The sequence below is a fragment of the Cryptomeria japonica genome, chromosome 11 (genome assembly GCF_030272615.1).
Source record: "Cryptomeria japonica chromosome 11, Sugi_1.0, whole genome shotgun sequence".
Taxonomy (NCBI): domain Eukaryota; kingdom Viridiplantae; phylum Streptophyta; class Pinopsida; order Cupressales; family Cupressaceae; genus Cryptomeria; species Cryptomeria japonica.
In genome coordinates this window covers 309,296,877-309,314,684 of record NC_081415.1, presented here as the reverse complement: position 1 = coordinate 309,314,684, position 17,808 = coordinate 309,296,877, and positions in this window count along the sequence as shown.

The following is a 17,808-nucleotide window of genomic DNA, read 5'->3' as shown; positions in this document are numbered from 1 at the left end:
GAGAGGACATCATGCTAGAAGAGGACAACAACATCCTCAAGAAGAGGGTCTAGTAGTTCTAGTGGGACGACCAATACTAAAAGACAAGGATTGATCAAAATAAGGGAGGAAGATAATATAGAAGAGGTGGTTTTCAAGGAAGGGGTAGAGGATTTTATAGTAAATGTTTTAGATTTAATCAATATTTTGGCCACAAATGTTGGGAATTCATAAATATTTACAAGGAGGGCATACAAAGTTTGAAAGGAGTAATAAAATTGTGCAATCAAATGAAGAGAGTGCGGGATCACCTATCTATCATAAAGAAAAACTGGAATCAGGAGAGTCTTTACTGTTCAAAAGAGTGTTTTTGAAGACACCTAAGGAAAGTCAAGAATTAGTTCAATGCATTTTTCAAAGATAGATCCGAAAAGTAGTTATCATCAGATTAAGATCAAACCCAAAGATGACTAAACACCATTTAAAACTAATGATGGACTCTATGAATGGCTGGTTATGCCCTTTGGAAATTCTAACACTCCTAGTACTTTCATGAGGCTTATGAATGGGGTTTTAAAACCATTCTTAGGAAAGTTTTTTATTGTGTATCTTGATGATATTTTGGTGTTTAGAAAATCAAAGGAAAAACATTTGGAGCATTTGAGGATGATGATTGAAATGTTGCATGAGAATAAGTTGCAAATTAATTTGAAGAAATGCGTGTTTTTGTAGATCGAATCTGATCTATTTGGGCTTTGTAGTGTTCAAGTATGGTTTGAAGATGGACAAGGAAAAGGTTCAAGCCATTATTGGTTGGCCAACACCAAAGAGTGCAATGAAGGTACAAAATTTTCATGGTATTACTAGTTTCTATAGGAAGTTTCTTAAAAAAATCAATCATGTAGTTGCTCTCATACTTGAAAGGATTAAGGGGTCTAAGAAGCAATTTGAATGGACATTCGAGGCTAAAAAAGTTACAGATTTCTCAAACAAAAGGTGAGTGAACATCCTTTACTTACATTGCTTGATTTCAATAAAGTATTTCAAGTTGAGTAAAGGGGTTGGCAATAGGGGTTGTTCTTGGTCAAGAAGGTAAACTAGTGGCTTATTTTAGAAAAAATTGAATGATGCTAAGAAGATATATTCTACCTATGATCTTGAGTTTTATCGATTGGTTCAATCAAAGAAGAAATGGAGGAATTATTTGCTTCCTAAGGAACTCATTGTTTATATAGATAATCATGCCTTGTAATTTATAAACAATCGACATAAGTTAAGTCAGAGGCATGCTAAATGGGTAGAGTATATTCAAGCTTTAATTTTGCATTGAAGCATAAGAGTGAACATACAAATAAGGTTGTTGATGCTTTAAGTAGAAGGAACTTGTTGCTACATGAAATCCAGACTAACAATGTGCGATTTGATAGTTTGAAAGAGTTGTATGTAGATGATCCAGATTTTAGAGACACATATGAAGTATGCAATAGTCCTATCACCTATTACAGAGGTTATTGGACTAAATTTATGCTCCAATAAGGGTGGTTGTTCAAAGGAGCCAAATTGTGCATACCTACAGGATCCATGAGAGGTAAATTATTGAAGAAGCATTATGGTAGCCTAGTTGGGCATTTTGGGTGGGATAAAACTTATTTGTAGTCAAGTACCCATTACTATCGGCCAAAGATGAAAATAGATGTTAAACATGCAAAAGGAAAGAGCCAAAATATTGGCTTGTATCAACCATTACCAGTTCCATATAGACCACAAGATCTTGTATATATTTTGTTTTGGGTTTTCCTCGAACTCAAAGGGGAAATGATTCTATATTTTTAGTTTTAGATTAGTTCTCTAAAATGGTTTATTTCATTCCATGTAAGAGAATTAGTGATGCTACCAAAATTGCAAACTTATTTTTCAAGGAAGTGGTGATTGCATAGTATTCTAAGAAAAATCATATCTAATAGAGACAACAAGTTTGTGAGACATTTTTGGAGGACTCTTTTGAAGAAGTTGGGTATAAAACTTAGTTTTAATTTATCCTATCACCCCCGAATAGATGACGAAACCAAGGTGGTTAATATGAGTTTGGGAAATATGTTGAGGTGCCTTTTTAAACACTGACCGGTTGAGATACTTAACAAGTTTATAAACACTATGCATGAAATCCAAAATGATATTAAAGAATCCACAATAAGTAAAACATCCACCATAACACAAGTGTTTATATGTGTAAAACCCAAATGGGAAAAACCACAGTGAGATGGGACTCACAAGTTAACTATCTGCAATAATAGATAACTGACCGATTAAGGTATACAAAAGTAATCTGCTAGGAGTGAATCCTATTAAAGATCCCAAAGCTTTGTTAGGACCTATACTCTGTTAAAGGTAGTACCCTATTAGGAGTAACCTCGGTAGAGGATTTCAGAATCCAAACTAATGGATCATCTTGTTAAAGGATTTGTACAATGAAGCTTGTTAGAGCTTACCTAGTTAGGGAATTTGACTGTTGTAGTGATTAGAAAACAACAGGGGGTGTAATCTAAAACTATCACAACTTGCTTGAATAGATCCTCTTCTGCGCACTCAAAACTGCATCACCAACATATTCTGCAATGCCTTCAACAACTTAACACTTCTATCTTCTCATCAAATCATCTCATAAGAAACAGTTCATCATAATGTCATTATATAGACATTTAGATTTTATGTCGGCTTAGAAATCATATCACAATTTCCTAGGTGTAGTGTTTCTGGACAATCTAACATAACTCATCATAAATTACCACCACAATTTATCAGTTAGGGGTAACTCAACATGATTGGTGATAAATCATCACACAATCAATAAATACTAGTTGGAACACTGATACCAGTTAGAGTTAACCACTATCAACATGTAAACCGATTGTCCTCCATTGCTTCTTGATGGTCTCCGCTGAATCTTCAAGTTGGTGTCAAGTCATTCCTGCATATACTGGTTGTCTACATGTACCAGTTGACACTCTCTAAACCATCATAAACTAAACTTCCAATACTGGTTGCAATACAAGTAACTTTAGAAGTAATACCGATAGACAATGTGAACATATGTGTGTGTGTACATGTTCCATCAATGACAACACATGAAGTCATTCAATACAATCATCATCAAGCCAACAATCTCCCCCTTTGGCATTGATGACAACACTTATAAAATTTTACAACTTTACAAATAAGTGTGCAATTACAAAAATTGTACAAACATAATTCAGCTCCCCCTTAACAATACATACAAAATTGTCACAACACTAATACACATTTCTACTCTCCCTTTGACAATAATGCCAAATTGAAAAGTAATATATATATATATATATATAGGAAAATTTGCATCAAAATTTTACATATAAAAAAAATTAAAAGTATGTATTAAGGAGTGTTCACTTTAATTTTCAAGAAAATATTACTGAAAGTAAGCTTCATTTGAGAAAAATCATTTTCCCATGTTTCCAGTAAAGTTTCAGTAATCTCTATGGTTGTCATGACCTATGCAAAAAATTCTTCCATTGCATCAACTGTACTCATCTCTGGAGTAGCTAAAACTGCTTCTGCATTCTTATAAGCTCATTGCAAGATGTCCACTTTAGGTCTCAATAAGTTCTTTAACTCCTTCAGGGATCAAAGTCTCTTTGCCTGTTCAAAATCATACGAATCTAATCGATTTTGCAAATCATCCACAGATTTGCCAAAAGCTAAGACTGAGTCTTGTAAAGGTATGTAGGCATTACATATCTTTTCTAGTTCCAGTTCTATCTTTGTTCGATTCTTAACTAAATCAACATAGAAAAATGAAACATTAGATGTGTAGGCTAGAATTTTGCCTCTTGTCTCAATAGCTTTTCTCAAAAGATCTTTGTTCAGGGATAAAGCAATCTTCCCTGTATCAATATCTTTCATTATTTATTCTCCTCTTTTCTTCCTGTAGTTTTGCTCAGCCATAGTATGACCCGTTTCCTCAAGGGGCTTGAGTTGGTCAAAAGCATCAACAACCAACTAGCCAAGCTTGTCAATAGGAGTTGACAAGTTCCCTATAGCAGTCTCCGGTAGAAGACTTGACAAAATCTCCACAGTAGTTTGGATGGTTTCTTCTTCGTTCCTCTGTTCCTTAAGCCTCTTCTTCTGTGCTCTGGATTGCATCATAGTTGCAATCTCCAATAATTCTGATGCACTCATATTGTCAACATCTATAGGCCCTTTGATGACAAATGAGTCATCATCATCATTATTCTACTACTTGACTAATGCCTTTTCTGGTTCAACAAATTTCTCCTTGTCAGTTTTCTCTTCCTCTTGTTCTTTCTCCTTTTCCTATTCAGAGGACTTCTCTACAACTTTTACAATGGGTTTCTCCTAAGTAGCTTGTGAAACCGGTGGGAGTTGTGATTTCACTGGTTGATCTTTTACCAGTGGGGGTGGAATATCCACACTTGGTTAAGTTGCCGGTATATCCACTACATTAACCTGTGAATTGGTAATAACTGGTGGCTGCATATCTAGTTCAATAATGTTCCCAGATAGATCAATAGTATCCTATATGTCATCAACAAAGATCACCGGTTGGGAAGTAGTTTCATCCTTCTTCTTGATAGGATTGACAATATCAACTTGCACTATTTCTTCCTCATCCATCTCCGGTCGTACTTCAGGCTCTGTTTGCTCATCATTATAAGACTTCTAATGCTTATGCATCCATTGAACATTTTGAGCTATCTGATGAGTTTCAACTTCAATAGATTGAGCTTTCCCATTTAATAACTTCAATCTTCTTGCCTTAGAAATAAACTGTCCTTTGTAATTATCAAGTAAGGCAACTAATTCATCTCTAGATAATTCAGGAAAATATTGAATAAATACATTATCAATAATTTCTTGATCTTTGTTAACAACAATTTGCCACTTATTTGCAAGAATAGAGTACAAAGAATCAAAAATACCATCTTTAAGGTCTTCAGGTAATCGATTGTATTGACATAAATAGTTGATTACCTTTTGAACAATTTGTTCCTTCTAGTCTCCATCAAATGAATCAAAACTTTTTTTGACATTATCAAATCTATTCCTCCCTAATGTTTTCAATGTCTTCTCAAAATAAGTCATAGGATTGTAAGATAAGACATTAATAGGAAGACTTTCCTTTGGCACTTCTTCTACTAGTTTAGCTACTTTACCAATTGCATTCATTTTCTTGGGATCCTCCTTAGTGTCGGTATCATCAGATTCTGCTTGAAGAATCAGTTGACGACCTCTCTTCTTTGTTGCAGTCTGCTTTGTAGCATTCACCTTGGGTACCTGTTCCTTTTTGACTTGGACACTTCGTGTCACTCTTGTATTAGTAGGTACAAAAGGTGTTAAAGGTGCTTTCTCAGCCTTCTTCTTCTTTCCTTTAACATTACTAGTTTGAGCACTACTGGTTTCAGTATTTATAGTTTGCTCCTCAACAGTATCCAGTCTTTTCTTCTTCTTGTCCACTGGAGATGCCAACAGGTTATTGGCATAACCAATCAATAAGTTATAACTGACTTCATAGCTCATGTCTTTCATTTCATCTTCTCTTGATTCAATAGCTTCCATTAGACATAAATCAATGGTGACTATGAAAACAATGTTCTTAGCAAAGTTTTTCACCACATCTTCAAGTAGCCTTACCCTCTTACACATTTTCTTCTAAAATTCATTGAAATACTTGTTCATTGCAGTAGAGAAAGTATTCTTAATAGCCTTAATGTTGTTCTTGATTTGAGCAGTTACTGGTAGGTCTTTATACCATTCAATATCACCAATTCCTGGTAGGAAATTTTGAAAGTAAAAAAATAAACCAATCAATAACTAACCAAATTTGAACTTCTAACTATTGTCCTTAATTGACTATAGATTCAACATCAATTGAATCCTTATGGCCTCACATAGGTCATAATCTATGTTCTCAGCAATCATTTTATAGGCTGTATGCATTGCTACAGATGGCACATTGTTCAATCTACTGGAATAGAATATCCTTTAGCCTATAACCATAGTAGCTAGTTTAACCACTAGGTCCATAATGTTATTAACAAAAAATGCATGCCCATCAGAAGTAGACAAGGTTAAAGTGGTTACAGTCTCTTTAGAAATTCAGCTCAACTTGGGAACTTCACCGATTGACCAAAAACTAGTCACAACATGGATAAATTCCTTGGTTATAGTGTGTGTCCTTTCCAGATACATGTTTTCACCATGAACATGACTTAGAATGATTCTAATGTGTTCCTCTTCAAAATCCTCAAGAAAATAAGCTGCATTATGAAAACCCTTCTCATAAACCCTAATATATGGGTTGAATCTTTCCTCTCTTATCGCAAAGGGATTTCAATTGAGAGTATATTGACAATGATCCTAAATCTTTGATTTTGCACTCAATATAGCTAGACAAATAACTTTTTACAATGACGCCATCAGGAACTTGAGATAAAGCATTGTAAGACACTATTTGTTCTGATTCCTCAACCTCCATAGGTTTTTATGTGATCATTAGCCTCTCTACTTGCTTAGATGATGAAGTCATTCAGATAAACTTGATTCAAAAAATGATTTACAAAGAAATACCTTATTCTCGTACGCAACCTCAGCTACTCGTTGGTTACTCAAATGCACACTAGTTCCACTTTCACTAATCTTTGAATCAACTTCAATCACGCAATTCACGACACAAATTTGTCTAAGACCAACTAGTAAATCTCTCTTCGCTCTTCAAGTGCTCAAAAATTCTCTTTTGAATGCATTTAGAGGTAAAAATAACATAGTAAAACTTACTTTTATCCTTTTTACCTACTGCATTAATTGCTCGACCGCTAGGGTTACAAACCCTAATACACCACTTGACGATACATTCAATATTAACAGGTGTAAAACCAGTTGATAAACTTTTGAAAAACTAATTGACAAAGATATCAAGATTTCACACATAATAAATCAAAATGCAAACTCTCTTACCACTCATCTTTCAAGGGGTTTGGAAGTAGATTTACCTCTATGCTCCCCTTAGCCCTGTTGAAAGGCTCAATTCACCAGTGCAGGATTCTCCACATTGGGTGAAGGATTAGGTTCTTCTGTAAGTATATCATCGCTTTTTTTTTTCTAGATTCGGTTCATCTCTTCTTTGGTTTCCTCAATATTTACCTTCTACTTACCTTTCTGATCTACGTAATGATTAACCGATTTGTTCTTCCCGGTTCTACAAAACTTCACGATGTGTCCTGGTTTATGATAATAATAGAAGACCATTCCATATGATCTCCAAGGTCCCGCATTGCCTCTTCCAGTTCTCCTTTTGCAATTCATAGCCACATGACCATAATTGTTACAAATGGTGCAAATGACATTAGTTACCTTTTCCATCTCAAATGGACTAAACCAGTTGACATAGGGTTTTTGCTAGTTCATGTTACCCTGGTTGTCATAGGTTCTCCTCTAGTTACCATTAGGTCTTGGATTCATGTGAGGTACTGGATTATTTTCTCCATATCTGCATTCAACTAAACTATGTCCATACATGTTGCATGTAAAACAATGACCTTTAAATCTCCTAGATACATACCTAGTATTTTCATTCTAGCCTGTATTCTCATTGGGTCTGTTTCTACACACATTTGCAGTATGTCTAGGTTTATGATAGAAAAAGAAAGCAGGTTTAAAAATTCTCTTATTGGTAGGCTTGTTAGCCTTAGGAGAAGTTTTGTCCTTGTGAATGTTTCTCTTAGTTCCAGAAGACTCTCCTCTCTCAGATGTGTTAAAGCCTAGTCCAGATGTATCACCTTTCATCCTCTGTGATTGAACCTACTCATCCATCATAGAAGAATTTTTGTTGAACTTTTCCAACTTCCATTAGCCTTGGTGAGTTCTCTGGTAAGATCTTCATTGTGTTTTATAAGAGTCTCTCTTAGGGATGATGCCATTTCAATATCTAGCTACAAAGCCTCTTTTTCTTCTTTTTCTATATGCCAATGCTCATGCAAGGTTGCATTCTCTTGTTTGATCTTAGCAATCTCATGATCTATTTCTTTGACAAGGTTTTCAACTGCCCTCCTAGCTTCCAGTTCCCAGCTCATGTGGATAGTTAGGGATTCTAACTCTCTTCTCAGATTTAACTTTTCACCGTTCAGTTTTTTGACTTCTTCATCTAATGCATCAATGTTAGCTTCATCTGAAGAACTATTATCAGATATTTCCAATAGTTGTTTAGTCATCTCTCTTCTTTTGACTTGTGAATCTTTAAATCTGACCCTTAGGGTTTCAAGCTCTTCCTTGGTAGCTTCAAGCACTCCAACCATCTCAAAGTAGCTCATATCCCTCATGGTGGCTTTAGGGTTTCCTTCCAAGTGATTAAGCCTTAAGGAAGTTGGGCTCTGATACCAATTGATATACTTATAAAGCACTCGGAGGGGGGTGAGTTAGTGACAACAAAAACAATACTACTTTAAGCACTGACCGGTTGAGATACTTAACAAGTTTACTAAACACTATGCATGGAATCCAAAATGATATTAAAGCATCCACAATAAGTAAAACACCCACCATAACACAAGTGTTTATATGTGGAAAACCCAAATGGGAAAAACCACAGTGAGATGGGACTCAGAAGTTAACTATATGCAGTAATAGATAACTAACCGATTAAGGTTTACAAAAGTGTTATGCTAGGAGCGAATCCTATTAAAGATCCCAAAGCTCTATTAGGAGCTATACATTGTTAAAGGTAGTACCCTGTTAGGAGTAACCTCAGTAGAGGATTTCAGAATCCAAACTAATGGATCACCTTGTTAAAGGATTTGTATAATGAAGATTGTTAGAGCTTACCTGGTTAGGGGATTTGATTGTTGTAGTGATTAGAAAACAACAAGTGGTGTGATCTAAAAGTAGCACAACTTTCTTGAATAGATCCTCTTCTGCGCACTCAAAACCGCATCACTAACATATTCTGCAATGCCTTCAACAACTTAACACTTCTATCTTCGCATAAAATCATCTCATAAGAAATAGTTCATCATAATATCATTATATAAACATTTAGATTTTATGTCGGCTTAGAAATCATATCACAATTTCCTAGGTGTAGTCTATCTAGACAATCTAACACAAGTCATCACAAATTACCGCCACAATTCATCGGTTAGGGGTAGCTCATCACATCCGGTGATAACTCAACACACAATCAATGAATACCAGTTGGAACATCGATATCGATTAGAGTTAACCACTATCAACATGTAAACCGATTGTCCTCCATTGCTTCTTGATGGTCTCCACTGAATCTTCAAGTTTGTGTCAAGTCATTCCTGCATATACCAGTTGTCCAGATGTACCAGTTGAAACTCTCTAAACCATCATAAACTGAAATTCCAATACAGTTTGCAATACAAGTAAATTTAGAAGTAATACCAGTAGACAATGCAAACATATGTGTGTGTGTACATGTTCCATCAATGACAACACATGAAGTCATTCAATACAATCATCATCAAGCCAACATAGGATACATCTAGAAACTAGGATTAGCACAAATTGAGTTTGCCTATAATGATTTCCCAAATAGGAGCACTAGTTTCAGTCCTTTTTTATATAGTATATGGCATGCATCCATGGGGTGTCTTTGAACTTATAAATCTAGGTGATATGGAGAAGAGAAGTGCCAATGGAGAAGATTTTGCTAAAGTCATCCATGACCTTCATGAGGAGGTTAAGATGAACATAGAGGAAAACAATCAACACTAAAAACAATATGTTGATAAGAAGCAAACAGAGATGCATTTTTGAGTGGGTGATCTTGTGTTGTCTCACCTTAGGAAGGAGAGATTTCCTACAGGTGAATATAATAAACTGAAAAGGAAGAAGATTGGTCCCTGTAAAATCCTCAGGTTGTTTTCTACCAATGTGTATGAGATTTCCCTTCCTTCAAACATGGGCATTTTACTTATTTTTAATGTTACAAATTTATACAATCATTACAAAGGTGTTGAAGATGAAGATGTAGCAAAGTCGGTGCCCAAAATTCATGAGGATCCACTAGTGGTCCAAACAAATTTGCTAGATATTGGATGCATTCTAGATAAATAGTTGTTGAAGAAGATCTACAAGAGAGAATATTTTAGGTATCTAGTGAAGTGTAGGAATCATCCATTGGAGTATGTTTCTTAGCTATCTAAACCTAAAATCACCAAGCTGGGTCATTCTGTTAAAAAAATCATGAGAAAGAGCTCATGAATCCTTTTGTGCCAGGGAGATGCAGGGGCATCGCCTTCCTCACTTTTTTTGGCTTGGTTAAGTTTTGTTTCTATTTTGTTTTGCTAAGAAAATTAATTATTTTTTAGTTTGTCGTCAATTCCTTATCTCCAACTTATTAGCACGTGGGCACATTCTAGGGGAGATGATTGTTTGGGAAGTTTCACTTCTATTGTTGCTAGATAGATAGGAAAGACCAATGGTGAACAATTGAGAAGGTTGGTTTTTGGGATATTGTGGGTGACAATTGGGGGAGCCCGATTAGTTTTTAGAAGGCATCAAACAGTTTATGGGAGGCTCTGATTTGTGGGGGAAAGATTTAGAAGAAATGGAACAGAGGGGAAGGGAGATATTAGATAGGTTTAATAGGGGAGAAACCCGATCCTTGAAGGATCCATAAAATTTGTAATATGATCTTTGACAAAAATAAAGGAACATTTGATCTCCATTTCTTTGATTTGAAAATTAATTCTCTGGAATCCTTGTTATGATATGAGATATTGCTTGTCTGGGTGTTTGCTCTATTATTACTGAATTAATTATTCTTTCACATGAGCACTATGTAATTCCGAAGTTCCTATCATTTTTAACTTCCTATCATTATACTCTCTTGGCATTAAGAATTAGTTTCGCTTGAATGTTTGTCTGATAGGTTGCCATCACCATTGTATTTACAACATTAACAAAATCTAACTTAATATTTTTGTAGTGAAAATTGTCACGAAAACAATCTCATGAGCAAGGAAAACAAAATAAACAAAATTTAATAGTTGTGTAATATTTGATATACTAGTTGTTGAAAATGATTAATTAAACTCTTTTGATTCTTTAATATTTTATTTTAATATATCAATTTTAATACTTTAATTACGCTAAGAGGCATATTACACTCACATATGGATGTCAAACTTGTTAATAAAAACTAAAAGTATTTAATTTGGTTTGCTTGTGAGTGGAAATGAAATTAAATTGAATAAATTAAATGAAATCAATTTAAGAAACTTAAATTTTTTAATTTTATTTTCAAAGCTTTAAAAAATGGAAGATTCTATTCAAAGTTGAAACAATTTAGTACATTTTTTTATTTTTTTTTGCATTTCTATGAAATAAAAAAAATAAAAAATTGAAACACTCCATTTATGCTTGAAGCAAATTTAGTACATTCTATTTTTTCATAGATAAACATAATTCTATGAAATAAAAACTATAAGAACAACTAAATATTTCTCAAAAAATGACATTTTATTCACATTTGAAACAATCAAAACATTCCAATTTAATAATTTTGATTTTTAATCCTAAGCAAGAAAAAGATCAGATAAAGATAACAAAAGGACAACTAAAGATAAGCATTGTAAGCTTGTAAACTACCAATCAAATGGGAAAAGTTTCCATTTTGATTTGAAATAAAATCTATAATTTTTTTTCCTACATAACATCTTATCCTTTCAAGCTAGGTAATTGATATAAATGTGGATTTTGCTAATATTCTTTTGCTGTGAAATCCATGTATTCAGTTTTGTTGTGCAAAGTTACCAATCTATGGAAATCTATGGATCACAAATAAAAGATATGGATATATGTAGCTGGCAGGGAATCAATTTGATTCCTTTGTTTGAAGTCATGAAAAAATTTCTATGGTTAAATTAAACAACTAAATGAAAGATTAGATAAACATATGAGATTTTGTAGATAAGATCGAAGTAGAGCTATCTTCCATAATTATATGTAAGCTCATCTTCAAAACACAATGGTTTATCTATCAAAGGCATCCACAACATTGTCATTATGTTGATCGATTTCATCAAGGCTGGTCAAAGGCATTAGCTATTTGAAGGAGTTTTATCTCTTCAATTCCCAGCCTCCCTACTAGGCATGACGATGTCAATATTGTCATCATTAGGGAGAATACAAAGAGGTAGTATTCTGCCCTCGAGAATGAGGTCGTTCTTTGACTTATTGTTAATAAATGATTTGCCAATTTTGTCTAGTTTTCTAATTTATTATTTAAGGACTTTTTGTTTCAATAAATCTATTAGGATAAATACTAATGGAATATCATACAACCAAATACAAAGTGTCTACTAAATCATGTTTGGGATGATGGGGGTATTCCTCTAGTCAATCAATGCAAACCTTAGTTTAATGCCAATAGTTGATGAATATCCATTTGACAAAATATATAATTCTAACCAAATTAATAATAGTTGATCGCTTATCACCTCTTTGCATGCCACACATTCGAAAATTTGTGTACATAGATACATTCCACTTGGAATCTATACTTATCATCTCTACAATTACAATTAGTTGTTAGATTAATTAAATATTTATTCATCAATCAAATTAGTTTATTGATTTATTAAATAATTATTTTAACTCGTTAATGATATTAAACACTTCATGTGGGGGTCTTCGTGAATATCATATATATGAGCTGAAATAATCTTCAACATAAGACAACTTTAGGTCCGAATTATTATTTTACTTTAGAAAGGTATGTTAACTATAATTGTTGTTTTTTCTAAATTAGTTTAGAAAGTAATTTTTAGAAGATATTTTTTATGCATATTGATTTTTTTGAAGTGATCTACAATATTCTTGGTCTTTTGATTATGTTTCGTACTATACAAACTTTAATTTGCATGCAGTAGAATAAAATTATGTAACAAAATTGAATATATATAATGTGATTTATGATTGTGTGTAAAACTATAATACATATAATAAATAATGTGGTGTTGAAATATTTTTGCTTATAATTCAAAGCCTACATCTCAAAGAATGGTGCCTCTTTAAAGAGCATAAGTTATATTAGATAATTCATAATTAATTGGATATATTGTGGTGTTAGCAATTATTTAAAGTTGGCCAGATTTTATTTAGAGATGGTTTATTTTAGATGTAATAATTTGTTGTATACTTGGTTGCAAATAAGATATTACAAGTTATTCTTTAATGACAATTCAAACTGTTGCAATCTTTCAATGCTTCATCATTATGGTTTGATAGGGAAATATAATTTTGTACAAGGTAATAAATTTACCCAACTTGGTTAATAGCATTTATTGTCAATTATTAAAAAATATATGTTTATCATATTTATTCTAAATATAAAAAAGATTTGTATTTAGAGAATATTTTAGAATGACTGAACCATATATGATATTTAATGTAATTAAACATTCAATTGAATATTTTATCAAAGATTTGTATTTAGAGAATATTTAAGGAAATAACTTATAAGCTAAAATTTGAATTTTATTATTTATGATAATTGAAATATTATAAAATATTCTTTAACGTTTGTAAAAAAAAGAGTCAAATATTATAATTAATTGAGAGAAACTAATAAGTTGTTTTATCCATTGTTGTAATATTGAATACCCATATCAAAGAGAAAGTTAATAACTAATATATGCACACACAAAAATCACTAGCTACTATGGTTAAATCAAATGTTTAAAATTATAAACACTATCAAATGAGGAAGACAAAAGTATGGGACTCGCCTATACCATGAGTATTGAATAGTTACTAGAAATACACATTCATTCTCTACTGCAACAAATGTTAGTAACTATTTAGTACTAACAATAGATATTCATTCTCCAATGCAAGAAATATGCATGTACAATATACAATTTAATTTGATGTGTGCATCTTCTAGCTTGGTCTATAGAAAATATACCAACAATTCAATATTGGCAACAAATATTCATTCTCTACTGGAAAAAATGTACACGTACAATTTACAATTTAATTTGACGTGTGCATTTTCTAAAATTTATTATAGTTTGGTCGATAAAAAATATGAGAATCATCAGGAATCTAGCACATTTAACTTCACATGGTTAATATAATCCCATCAAGTATATTACTATTCAAATTTGATACTATATTTATTATAGATGGCATTTTGTATTGTCATATGAAGCACGAAAGGAAAGTCCTCAAAGAGAACAATCTGGACCATGCAACAAGAGTAAACACAACAAAAGAAAACACAATGTGATGGAGGCAATGCAGAATCAGACATATTATATCATGGAATTCAAATACAAGTTGGCTAGCAACATGCAGGCTTTCAGATTCAACACATAGGCCTAATTACAAGTATGCTCAAAATATAGGATCTGGGCTCAAGCAAGAATGCGAGCCAACTCCGAATCTCCTAATCTTATGATTTTTCTTCTATATGCTGAAATCTATCTACCATATGCCTAGTTACATTGATTTATATGATATTCATAGCTGTAGGATGATTCACGTTGGCCCAAGATGAAGATGAAAACAATTGCCGATGAAGAAGGTGTAATGTGTAGAACAACTAAGTCGGCCTCTGCTAAAAGAATTCCTTTAGAAACAACATAGAATGAAGTGCGGACCCAGGAGAAGGTCAACCACAAACCAAGAAATATTTGAGGATATGAAATTAGGCTCCGAAAGCTATGAAAATGATCTGCAAGATTCTCCATTAGCAAATAGGTCCAAGTGGCTCCAGTGCACAGGTCAGAAAATCGTCCTACATTTTGGAAGCGATAACTTGCGGGAAAAAGATCTAAATGAGCCACAAACCTAGGATAAGGTGGATGATCATGCCCATGAACAAAATCCAGCTTCATAAGATTCGGTGAACAAATGTGGAGAAATGCATAATAGAATGCTGAAATTGAAAAGCCAAACTAAACAAAAAACAAATTGAAATGAAAATGTTTTTGGGTGATGCAAGATTGTCAAGAACTAGGGATGCTCCAGCATCAGACATCTAGGGTTGATAAAAAGTGAGTCCCTCACTTTGCAAGGGCTAGAGGAAAACCAAGACGGTCTACCTTTAAGAAATCCATGATGAGTCTTCAATTAGTCCGTTCTTCCACTTCACAAGTTACTCTCTATATTGTCTGCCTCGAGTGCTACACCCAATTTTGCTATCCAAAATCTCTTCAATCTGGTCTGATACCCTATAGGGTATCTTCTTCTCCAAATTTGTTGCACTGTCTTCACTGAATTTTGCCTCATGATACTAATGTAGGTCTACAATGTTGAAAAAAGGTGAAATACCCAAGGTATCAGGTAATTCCACTTCACATGCATTTCTGGAACTGAATTTCCTCAAGATCTTACAAGGTCCAAACTTCCTCATTTCAACTTATTATAAGTGCCCACTAGAAATATTTCTTTTCTCAGATACACGATCACTTCATCCCCAACTTCAAATTCCTTGTGTCTCCTCTTTTCATCTACCTTCTCCTTATACCTACTGTAACAGCCTACCAAGAAACCCCAAAAGGATAAAACTAAAACACTTGAAAAGTGTAAATATTTTTTTTTTAAAACTTTAATAAGATAAATGATACATTAAGTTAACATTACGTTTATATTACACAACAAAAGACTTAACACCTAAAGGGTTTCCCAACTTGGTTTACATAATTTAAAATAACATTGCTTAGCACTAATTAATCCAATTAAGATGATTAAACATAAAAACACAATTATATTTAACCAATGGTTAATTTATCCAATAGTATGAAATATTATTAACATGTCTAAGTTCATTCATGAGGATTCTTTCCATTACATTATATCCGATATTCTAATAAAACATATGTATTTAACATTTAATTTCTATTCATACATTTGCTTTGCATCATAAGATAGAAATAACATTACATTTCACAAAATCACTAAGTCTCAAATAATCACATAATGTTTATAATTTACATCTTCCCATGAAGGCATACACATCAAATAATTACAACTGACCATATAAGGTCCGTGATACACAAAGAGTGATCCAAGATAACAAATAGGATCCAACTGAATAAGAAGATGCTTGAATCTAAGAGCAACTAGAACACTTGTGAAGCCAACTCCTGCAAGAAGGAACAAAAACACCCGATGGAAAGTGGCACTACCACCCGACCATGTGGCTCAAAATTAACCACCCCACCATGCTAGGAGATAGAAATAAGACCCACTAGCAACCTACGAGGTATGCACACACATGGTCAAACACAACATCGAAAAACTCACATAAAGCATAAACTCGCAGAACATAACTCCACAACAAAACTCAAGTGATACCAACAAGGCTACACGCTAGTGACCATAAGGGAAGAGTGTCATCAAGTAGCTTGGTATGGTTATCCTCGCAGGCCTCCATAGGTCCTGACCCCCATACTGGGTTATCTTGGTAACCTATCCTAAACCCCCGGTCCCATCCAAGTCTCATGTGGACCCAACATAATCCTTTCGTGAGGACAAGGTTGTTGGTTTTCCATTCCAAGCTTTCTCCTTGCATCCTGAGTCTATACTAGCACTCAACCATGAGTGAGGTACAATTATCTTACGCAATGTTTTATCTACCCAAACCCCTAATATATTATTAGGTTATCACTTACTTATACAACTTTTGAGGGGTTATCCTACTAACCTCTTTGGGTGTGACCCCCACTCGAAAGCCACTCTCCCTTATGACACTAAACAAGAATGTCCCAAATGAACTCCAAAACCCAAGTACTAAAACAAGGTTACTCAATGGAGTTTAAGATAACAAAAAAACACTTGGCCATACCAAGCCCTTGCACATAGACTAAACCAACTGACAATACTTAATCAACTCACATGACCGACCAACAGAAAAGACCACATGAAAATGCCTAATTCCATTAAACTAAGGACTTACAATTTCCAAATTAAATGTGAAGACACTAAGAAATAAAACAGAAACCTTCACTAATCTAGAATAACAAATCATTTTTCTTTCATTCAAAACATAAAATTGACCAAGGTTTCTGGGTTTTGAAGTTTCCAAAATTCACCATTCATTAATAATCATTTCGATAATTTTGTTGAAAATATTCAGTCAATAACACTCTATCCATTTAAGTTTTCAATAAAATTATCTTAATCACATTTGCTATAACTCAAGTATAAATATATATAATTACACGCATGCGCGCGCGTGCACACACACACACACATATCAATATATAAACAAAAATCTAAATTTAAAAATCTGATATTTCTTTTTTCAGAATAAAATATTCTTCTTCTTTTTTTCATTTTCTAACAAATATATATTTTTTCTGTCATAAACAAAAATAAAAAAAGAATATATATATATATATATAATTTTAATTAATTTAAAAAAAAATTAAAATTAAAAAAAATAAAACTCTACGAATTACCCATGCCACACAATCCCATTAACAAGGGGTGGGGCAGTGCTGTGTGGGCCACGACATGGCCCTCCCTACAACCGTAGGATGTGAGTGGACCATGGCGTGGTCCCTCCCCATGGCAATTGGGAACCATCTCCCCCATGCCATGGGGACGTGTGCCATTGGCACCCCCCCCTGCCATTCAATACTTTTTTTTTAATAATTTTTTTTTTAAACCTAGTTCAACAAAATAAAAGCACAGGTAAATTTGTTTTACCAGCAACTACCAAAAGACCCAAAAATTGATTTTTACCAGTAAAATTTATAATTAAACACCAGCAAAATTTTCAAGTCCATTTTTAAAAAC